This window comes from Carlito syrichta, unplaced genomic scaffold (assembly GCF_000164805.1).
Source record: "Carlito syrichta isolate Samal-C Ts95f unplaced genomic scaffold, Tarsius_syrichta-2.0.1 Scaffold302072, whole genome shotgun sequence".
In the NCBI taxonomy this organism is placed as follows: Eukaryota; Metazoa; Chordata; class Mammalia; order Primates; family Tarsiidae; genus Carlito; species Carlito syrichta.
The window spans coordinates 16,981-27,865 of record NW_007246168.1 but is presented as its reverse complement, the minus strand read 5'-3'; the positions used below and the strand labels follow the sequence as shown (position 1 = coordinate 27,865).

The 10,885-nt window shown below is 45.9% G+C and overlaps 1 non-coding gene across 1 annotated transcript; it reads right to left on the bottom strand.

Annotated features, from left to right (window-relative positions):
* Positions 1 to 2,847: 2,847 nt before the first annotated feature.
* On the bottom strand, positions 2,848 to 2,919 carry TRNAE-CUC. The gene has a single exon. It is a non-coding gene; the product is annotated as a tRNA-Glu (tRNA).
* Positions 2,920 to 10,885: the final 7,966 nt, after the last annotated feature.

Sequence of the window (10,885 nt, the reverse complement as noted above, 5' to 3'; positions counted from 1 at the left end):
TCACTTTTGAACCGCCGTTTCCATCACGGTTGGTGTACTGGAAGGATCACATGCACAAGAGCCTCCCCAAATTTGCACGGCCAGGGAAAGTTATGGTGGACCGCTTCTCGAGACACGCTGCTCTTGCTTATGTCCTTGTATGTCACCCGCAGAAGCATCTTTAGAGAGCTACTGCGCATCTTGCTCAGGTTGACACAAGATTGCCAGAGATGGAATCCCTGGGCAGCTGCACCCAAGAAGCCCACGAGCTTTACCGCCACTGGCCTAGGGGTACAGACCAGGCTGAGCTCCAAAAAAAACAAGAGGCCAAACCAGGTCGTGGCGAGGGTGCGCTCCCTGAAAACCAGCCGGCCAGCACCTGGACGTCCCCAGCTCTGTTCTGAGGTGAAACACTTATTAGACCTTCGGAAGGTGTGGCTGGAGACAATGCCCTGAAGAGTTGGGGAGCGGGGATGAGCGCTGGGTGAGTTGTCCAGTGCTAATTTACTCGCTGTTACAGTGCTTCTGACTCCTCACCTGGCCCCCTACTCTTTCTCTTCGTGCTGCTCTATCCTGGTAGTCCTTGAATGCCTATCGTGTGTGCTCATGTGCACCCGTCGGAGAATCTCTCACACCCACAGAGATGATTGACTTCCTTGGTTATTCTGAGCTTAATATAAGGTTTATTTTATTTACAATATGTAACAGTGCCATAAATTCTCAATAATTGTAATATATTATTGTTATTTGTATAAGTAACATCATCAGTGTCATCTAATAATTGTCTCATCATTGTCTGAATATATTAATATACATTTAAACATTCTGTAATTGTTGATTAATAAATTGGTTCTGCTATTTTATTATAACAAACAATGCTGCAGAGGATATTCTTATATATCTTGGCAAATGTAGCCTACAGACTGTTCTTTTATCCTTCCTGGGGCCAACCTATCACTATATCTTTAACAAGATGTCGCCTGCAAACAAAACTCCAGGAAATATTTTCCTAGCTTGTTACCATCTCAGCTCAAAGACTTAGGACAACTGACAGAACATCCTGGAAGAACTGAAACCAAGATTTTTTTTTTTTCTTTTGCTCTCCTCTGTTCTTTACTGAAAGGGAAGAAGAGGAAGAGAAGGAGGAGGAAAACGTGAAGGAAGAATAAGCTAAATATCGAGGAAGCTCTCAAAGGTCAGGAGAGGATAAGGAAGGGAGTCAATGGCAGAATTTTACTTAGCAAACAGTAAAAAAGGAAATTTGGGGACACTTGAGTCTTTAAAAACTTTGTTCCATCACATAAGTACTCCATCACTTTCCTTTGCATAAATCAGGATTCCTTCTCCCTAATACTGACTCCTGTTTACAAAGAATGTTCAAAAACAAAGAATTATGTCTAATAGGTCACAGTTTATTCATGAAATTCTCAGATGAGCAAGGGAGTTTAAAAATAAACAGGTGAATAAAAACAACCCTGGTGGTTCCAATATAGTATCATCATTGTTTTAAATGCTAAATGTAAAAAGGCAATCTCAGAATAGGGAAACTTTTGCACTGAATAAATCAAGTTTATCACACACACACACAGACACACACACACCCCTCCAAAAATGTTGCTGGCCTAGATTTTAAACTACTATTGGATTAGGGAGTGGGGTGGGGGAGGAAAGCCTTCAAAGATTTTTAGATTAAAACTAATCACCCATGGTCTTGCTAACATAGTCACACTCCTCTGTCCCTCAGATCAGGATCCTTTCAAAGGAGGTTCCAAGGGGTATAAACCAAAACTGAATAAACAGTTAAACTGTTTTCAAATTACCAAGATTTTTCTTTTCATAAAAATATAATTTTCAGGCCAACACTGTTGACACACATTGCCAGGGACTCGGAATCCCACCCAGAACATCGATGGGCCCACAGAATACATGGGCCGCAGTGGCTGGAGATGTTAACGCAGTCGGTTCCCAGAGTCTGGGGTACAGGCCCGAGGGTCCCCTTACCACCTCTGCAGGAGGCCCTGTTTCCACCGCTCCCCTTATGTCCTTGCGGATTCCTCCTAACAGGCCTCCCCTTTCCTTGGGCCACCGACACCTCGCAGATCACTAAGGAGACTGCCAGGCCCCAAAGCTTCTCTCCTTCCCGGACCTTCATTTCTGATCCCCGCTCCTTAGTGAGTTCTGGCCCAGCGGTTAGCCAAGCTCTGAAACCTAGTCTGACGGATCTATGGGTTTCCACTGATCAGTCAAAGGGTAGACGAGAATAGCAAACGTTCTAGGTACCAAGATTCAAGACTGCAGCGACTCCAGAAACACGTGTGGGTTGGAAGTCAGGAACTCGCAAGCCAGATGACTGCCACGCTGCACGCCAAGAGAGGCCCACGTGCGAACACCTCCTAGCTCCAGTGTTCTACAAAGGCCCAACTCAGAAATGAGCCAAGAATGTTACTCCTCATTTTCCGTCCTTCAGCACCAGCAACAGTCTTCCTTGTGTGCACACTTCACGGGCTGCATTTGGTGGGTTAGTGAACGTCACTTCCCTACACCACTCCGCCACAAGCGGGAAGCCTTGGGGGACTCGCCCATCTCTCACCTCTCCCACTCTTGTGGGCATCATCTCCAACCATGTCTTTAGATGGTCTAATAAGCATGTCACCTCCAAACGGAGCTGGGGACACTCGGCTGATGGACCTGTTTCCGGGGCCAGTACTGTCTGATGTGGCCTCTCTCTCGGTTTTTCCGAGTTCACCGTGACTTTCCCTGGTTGTCCAGAAGTTTGGTACTCAGTGTGGAGGTTCGCGTGCCTGTGACCCTTGGAGCCGCCAGGGAATTAAGGATACTTGTGCGCAAGAACTGGCAGTACAAAAGCAATTCCCTGGCCGGGAATCGAACCCGGGCCGCGGCGGTGAGAGCGCCGAATCCTAACCACTAGACCACCAGGGAGACGTGACAGCGTGCTTTTTCACTCCTCTTCAGTCTCCACATTTTCCCTTAGTTCTTAGGAAGACACGGGCTTCCTGGGGGTCTCTCTCACTCCAGAAATGGTCTCATGGGACTATTCCCACCCGCATTCTTCCACAGAGCCCGGAAGGCGACGCACCCTGCGATCTGTGGAGGCCCACCAAGGCTGCAAGTCCTTCCCCACCTCTTCTTCCAGGCCGGGCCTCACGACTGACCTAAAGATGTGCCTTTGCGAAGCGGCAGCCTGTGAGGTCGATGTTGAAGATATTGGGGCAGGGGCTTGAGTGGGAGCAGGTTGTAGGGAGCAGTCGGAGCGGCAAGGCGACAACGGCCTCAAATGATGCAGAAACCCAGACAGCCTGGACGGAAAACTTTCAAGGAGGGCTCCCTCCCGGGCCCTTAACTGACCTCCGACCTTCCCCTTTAACCTGCAGCACCTGCCACTTTCCCATCTTAGTGGATGGCAACTCCCCCCTTCCATATGCTCAGGTCAAAGAGCTGAGAGTTCTCTCTTACCCTGGAGGTTTCCTCAGATCCCACATAAATGAGTGGCGAATCAGTGATTTCTCCACGTCCAAGTGTGTGGCATCGATCTACCCCAGGGTTTCTCAGCCTCGCCAGTCCTGATTTATTGGAGTGGACAATTCGTTGTGGAGGAGGGTCCCTCCGGTGGATGACCGGGTGTTTTGCAAAATGCCCAGAAACATGTTCTCCTTCTGTGTAAAGCAGTCCCGCTGATGTTTCAAATATTACCGGAAAACGGTTCAGAGTACACCCTCACATGGGTGTAAGCCACCGACTCCGCTGACGCCCAGACACAGACTGCAGCCGGTCCAGAGCCACTCTTTGCTCTAGGGTGAGCGTACTGTGGGGGCTCTTTCCATTCTCCTGACCTGACAGCCCGGGGTGCGGCCACTGGGGGTGTAGACATGGAGCAAAAGGGAGGCACCGTCTAGGCTGAGCTAGGCACGACCACCATGACTCACATTCACACCGAGGTTACCGCGGCCACAGCGCGGAATACTAACCACGTGGGGTCACGAAGCCCCGCCGGCCAAGTGGCAGGACCCCCAAGACCGCACTTGTGCTACCGCCCTTGACGTCAGGAGGCGTGGGTTGGGGCGCTGCTCTGCTCCTGGCCGTCACGGGCGCGCGTGCTTTCCTCTTTCCCCTGGGCTCTCGCTGACCCCTCCCGTCCCCCGACGCTGACACGGGATGAACACAATTCTCGGCTCCCCTAATCCGGCCTGGGTCTCCCTGCACGGGCCTCTGGGGAGGTCTCGCGTCCTCGTCCAGCCTCCCCGGCTGCTCCCCCGCCTCTTGGCGCCGCCCCCTTAGACCCTTTCTCGCTCCCGCCCTACCGACCCAAGCCGAGACCAGAGGGGAGCGCGAGCGGCCCAGAGGGTCGGAGAAAGGGGAAGGCGGCGCCAGGAACGGAAAGCGCCTTCTCGGGAGCCGCGGGGAGTTCAGTTTCCCTTGTGCACCGGGAGTCACGGAGCCGGGCCTCTCCGGGACGCTGGCTTCTGAAGCGGCAGGGCCAGGAGGCGCGAAGGCCCTTCGGCTGCCCTTCGAGCTCCGGCATCGCCTCCTCGGAGCGAGCCACGCGTGGCCTCCAGCTCCGCGGCCGTCCGCGCTCGGAGCCCGCGCTGTGGTCGCGCGCCGGCCGGTGGCTCCGCCTCGCGTGTGGTGAGCGCTCGCTCTCGGCGGGGCGGGGCGGCCCAGGGCGTCGTGCGCACGTGTGGCTCAGTGGGGGGCGCGCTGATCCCGGATCCCGAGGGTCGGGGTTCCAGGCTGCGGAGGGAACCACCCTGCGATCTCGGAACACCCACCGCGGCAGTTTCTTCCAATGCGGTACATTCCTCCAGGTAGAGGCAGAAGGAGAACTTCATCGCTCCCCTCCCCTCTGTGTCTTGTGTTCAACAAGAGGACCTAAAAAGATCTTGTGGGATCCACGCAAAAGAGCTACGAGAGAAAACAGGTGTCCGCGAAACAAGATATCCTTGAAAGAAAAGGTAGAGTCATCCTCCCCAACCTCTGAATTCCCTTTGAACCAGGTGTTTCTTCCATTTTTTTTTGTTTGTTTGTCCAAAATTTCCTACCATTTTATTTATTATGACCATTTATTTCATTTGGCTTATTATTTTAGCCCTTTCCATATACTCTTGAAATCAAATCGGGTCTATGATTTTATTACTTAGATCGCTGTAGTCATCGTTCTTGTACACACATCTTCGGCCACTGGTGGAAGTATTTCTAGATGGAGGAGGTCCTCAAGAGCAATCGCTCTATCATAGTGTTTACATGGGTTATCATCCCATTTTCTCTCCTTTGTTGTCTTATGAGCTATAACTCTCTATTGTTATTTTAATAATTGCTTCAGGGTTTATAGCATGCATCTTTAACTCATCATGTTCTGCATTCAAGTGAGTTTATATCTCACCTTCTGGCCTGGATGCTATCATTGCCAGACGTTTTCCTTATGTGTGTGTAGTAAACTCCACAATCCATTGTTATTACTTTTCTTTAAACTGTTAATTTTTTTTTCTTTTTTGTCCGGTTGCACTCTGCCACCCAGGATGAAGTGCAGTGGCACGCTCTCTCCAATAAAAGCCTTGACCTGCTGGGCTTAGGTAATCCTCTTGCCTCAGCCTCCTGAGTAGCTGGCACTACAGGAGCATGCCACTACACCCCGCTAATGTTTTTATTTTTGTACAGATGGGGGTATCGCTGTGTCGCCTAGGCTGGAAAAGTGTCAAATTTTTAATAAGAGATTTAAATAATAAGAAAATGACTAACATATGTCACCCACTTCCAATGTTTTTCATTTCTTCTTGTAGATCCACAGTTTCATCCGGTATCCACTTCCTTCTGCTTGGAAGATTTCTTTGACTTTCTTGTAGTTTGGGTCCATGGGTGGTGGATTCATTCAGCTTTCAAATATCTCTAAATGCCCTTATTCACATTTTTTGGGGGGGGTAAATGTGGCACTGAATTCTAGGTTAACTCGTTTTCGTTCCCCCAGTAATTTGAAGATGTGGCTTTGCTGTCTTCTCATGTGTGTTACTTCCAGTAGAGTCCTGCAAGAGTGAAAGAAATCTGATGCAGTTCTTGTGTTTGTTCCTGCATAAATACAATGTCTTTTTCTTTTGACTGGATCTGAGTAACTGGATTATGATATGTCTCGGTATGTTTTTCTGCATGTTTCTTGTGCTCCGGGTTCATCAACTACTTGGGTCTCTGGATTTACAATTTTCATTATATGTGAGAATTTTTCAGCCATTGTATCTTCAAAAATGCTTCCTTTTCAAACTTCCCTCTTTCAGGGATTCTGTCACTTATATACTAGGCCTCTTAAGGCTGCCCCACGATCACTAATGATATGTTCATTTTTAAAACATTCTCTTTATTTTGTTGTTTCATTTTGCATATTTCCAATTTTCATGACTGTGTGCTCCCTGATTATGTCTTCTGCAATATCTAATCTGCTATTAATCCCTTCTAGTAAATTTATCATCTTTGGTATGGTGGTTGTCATCTCTAAAATTGAATAGGGCAACTTTTACATGTCCTACATCTTGACTTCACTCTTTGGTCCTATAGAATACAGTCATAATACATGTTTTAAAGTCCTCTCTTTTAATTCTACCATCATGTCAGCTCTGACATCCTCTCCATTGATCAAGTATTCTCCTCATTCATTGTAAGTCATGGTTTCCTGCCCCTTTGCATTCGTGGTATTCTTGGATCAGATACTAGACATTGTGAAGTTTAACTCCTTACCTACTGGTTATTTTCACATCTGTATAAAACTTGACACAGTTTGTTTTTGTTTGCTTTCTGGGATACCAGTTAAGTGATTCGGGATTTGTTTAATTCTTTTGGGTCTTGCTTCTTTATTTTTTATTTTTCTTTTAAGTAGGTTAGTCGAGGGCTGATCATTTCCATGACTGAAGCAAGACCTTCCCAAGGATTCTACCCATTGTCCCATGAATTACAAATAGGCTAGTCTGACTAGTGGGAGCAACTCCAATGAAAACTGACCAGAAAGACCCTGAATTGCTTCCTGGTTTTTCAATAAGAGAGGAAAGAATGGCTTTTCTCAGATGTCTGTTCCTCTTCTCTTTCTCTTTTCTTTATGAATCGCACTTTGCTTTTCTTGGATGTAAACTATCTAATGACTCTTCTCTCTCCTATACAGGGGTAAATTGGCATGCTGATATATATCTCTATATTATTCCTTCAGTATTTGTATTTTTCTGCCAAAAACAAAAACAAAAAAAATCTCACTTGAGACAAACTGCTGGAGCCATACTCTGTCAGTGCATCTTATTTGGACCTGGAAACTTAGAGCTATTGGCTCCTGTTCCCTTTGTTCTTCTGTTGAATCTCAGCAGCAAAATTTAACTCTGACATTTACACACTAAATCTTTTGCTTTGACATATTTTTCCTCCCACACTTCCACCTCATCTCTTCATCTGTGTCTCCTTCTGTGTGCTTGTTCTTCAACTGTAGGCTGCCCCAAGTCTTATTCAATTTCTCCTCCTCTCTGGCTTTCCACATTCACCTTTCTGTGAGTCCCACAGGCTGAGGCCATGACAATATATCAGGTAGGGAGCTCATTCCTGATGGAGCCCCCTAGACTTAAAATAAACAGTCCAGAGAGCACCCACTTTTGAAAACCTTTTTTGTATTTTTCCATTAGCCAAGTTACTCAAGGGACTAAAAGCTTGAAGTTCAGTAGAATTCTTGATCTCTCTCATTCTCAGGCCCCTGCATTAGAATGCCTTCATTCACCGAGCATTTTTGGGATACTTACTAAGTGCCAGGCCCTGCTCAGGCAAGACGCTGCATGGTAGGCAAGTCCAAGGTCCTTGTTTCAGGAAGCCCACATCTGGAAGCATCAAGAGGGGGTGGTGAGTTGGGAGCATGGCTGGTTCATGTCCTCCCACCCACATCATTCATATGGACTTAGGAAGATGATGGGTGAAGTGACCGATGAAGCATAGCAAAGAATGGACACATCTTTTCTGACCTTCAATTCTCCATATCCAGTTATCTCAATATGCTTCTTTCTTTCTTTCTTTCCTTCCTTTCTTTCTTCCTTTCCTTCCTTTCCTTCTTTCTTTCTTTCTTTCTTCCTTCCTTTCTTCCTTTCCTTCCTTTCCTTCTTCCTTCCTTCCTTCCATCCTTCCTTCCTTCCTTCCTTTCTTTCTTTCTTTCTTTCTTTCTTTCTTTCTTTCTTTCTTTCTTTCTTTCTTTCTTTCTTTCTTTCTTTCTTTCTTTCTTTCTTTATCTTGCATTCACTCAGTCATCCATGCTGGAATCAGTGGTGTGATCACAGCTCACCTCCAGCCTAAATATGGAGTCTTTGCTGCCCTTCTGCTACAATTCAGATGGCATAAATCCTGCCCGAATGCTTAAGGGCTTGTTAGAAAAAAACAAAATCCATTTGCATTTCGGGCAAAAACTCAGTTCTGGAGCTCTAGAACCTATGTACTCCATGGCCAACACACTCTTTCCTTCTCCACCTCATCCAGGCTGACTTTTAAGGCTGCATCTTCTGAGACGCTGACAATCCCCCTCAAGAACAAGAAAATCATAAACTCTTCTGCAGTGAAACCCTGGACTTGAGAGGAAGCCTCATTTGACTGCAAGTGACTTTGGACGATTCATTTTCTGTGGCTCCATTTCTGAATTGTAAACCAGGCCCAAAAGGAATGCTTTCCACACCAGTTGTCTAAAGTATAAATGAGACTTGCAAGTAAAATATTGAACCCAGGGCCTGACACATAGTAAATGCTCCATAATCATTAGTCGTTGTGACTACTATACTAATTGGTGGCCTCAGTGTAGCTACTGTCAGTATGTAGGTGAATATTTGAAGCATAGTAATTGTATATGGTATTCTCTTATGAATGGATCACTATTTCTTTAAAGCTTCCCTCATTGATGAGGTGTGTTTGGCCACAGAATTTGTGATGAGAAATATTGTTGGTTACTGAGCATGGTGACTCATAACTGTAAGCCCAGCACTTTGGGAGGCTGAGGTGAGAGGGTTACTTGAGCCCATAGTTTGAGACCAATCGAGGCAAAATAGTGAGCCCTTGTCTCTACAAAAAATTAAAAATTAAAAAATTAACTGCTGTGGTGGCATGCACCTATAGTTCTAGCTACTCAGGAGGCTGAGGCAGGAGGTAGCCTGAACCCGGAAGTCTAGGCTGTGGTGAGTTGTGGTCGTGTCAGTGCATATCAAGCTGGAGGACAAAGTGAGGCTCCCAACTTAAAGAAACAGAAGAAGAAAATTTACATGAATCAATCGATGAAGAAAATCATTTGACACAATACTGAAAGCTTTCTCGTTAAGACTGAGAACAATGCAAGAAAGCCCATCCTCACCAGTGGTATTACAGGCAGAGCAATAAGGCAAGGAAAGGAAATAAAGGGCACACTGGGGAAATGGAATAGATGAACTTTCCCCTTTTTTTCCTACTACTTACAACTAAAAACCTTGGACACTGTACATAAAACAAACAAGAAGATTCTGAAAGGCAGAGTAGAGAAAGCAGACCAGCTTGGTTACTCAGGACCCAAGAAAAGCCAGGAGGTGTGTTCCCTGGTTTTCTTTTCCCTCATGCATGCTAGACATAGAGCTGACGAGTCTCGTAACCCGAAGTACCAAGAGACATAGATTCAATATCCCCAATAATATCTTATCCTCTCTAGTCAAAGGATCAGGAAAAATGTCATGGCAAGACAAAAACTCTTATGTAATAACTATTCTTCTCAAGTCAAACACCACAAGAAAAAACAAAACAAAACTGTGGCCACATCCACACAAAAGCAAGGAAAGTCTGAGTGGGGGGGGTGCTTAGATGTTCATACTTGCAGGGTATAATGGGTACCCCAAAGCCCAGCCTGCCAGTGTCATGTCAGGGATGATGGGACTGACATCTTTTTCTCTCTCTCTCTCTCTCTCTCTTTCTTTCTTTCTTTCTTTCTTTCTTTCTTTCTTTCCTTCTTTCCTTCCTTCCTTCCTCCCTTTCTTCCTTCTTTCTTTCTTTCCTTCTCTCTCTCTCTCTCTCTTTCTGTCTAAAATTCCTGAAAGTAACATCTTTCAGGAATTAAGGGGGAAATGAAAACAGTTTCAGACTATATGAAACTAAGGGAATCTGTCAGCAGAAGTTCTACCCTAAAAGAATGTCTAAAGGGAGTTCTCTAAACAGGAACAGGATAATAAATCCAGTGCCTTGTCAGTGGCATCTGCATTCAGAGTCAGGATTCTACCAGATAGTAATGAGGTACCTCTCCCTCCCTCTGTTGTCAGAGGAGTCCTAGCTGAGAGTCAGGACTTTCACTATCATCCAACAGTGAGAAGGCCACCCCTGTTCTGTGGCGTCAGGTGAGGTCACGTGGAAAGCAGTAATGGAGAACTCTTTCCCTCCAAGTCAGTTTCCCAGTCAGGGAGAGGGGGCAGTCAGAGGAACAGGAATGGGAAGCTGAAGCTCCCACCCCACCTTAGAAGCTCTACCCAGGGTGGCAACAGAGGTATGTAAGGTGAGAAACCTGTATTTACACACACTCCTGGTTGTAATGAGTTGGCACCATCTCCTTCCCCTGCAGAAGCAGAATTTTAAAAAAGGTAGTTAAAACAGAAGTTTTAAATAAGTTCCAAAGTCTGATAACAAAATACCCCGAAGTGAAGATTTTGAGTGCACATACTCATCAGACCAAGAAACAGGAAGCTCTCACACTGACAGCAAATAGATGGTAAATAGATGCTAATAGTGAGATGAGAGAGATGTTAGGATTGTCTGAAGAAGATTTTAAAGCAAGCATGATAAAAATGCTTCCATGAGAGATCATGAATACACTTGAAGCAAATAAAAAAAATAGAAAGTCTTAGAACAAAATATAAGAAATAAAAAGAACCTAATGAAAGTATTAGAA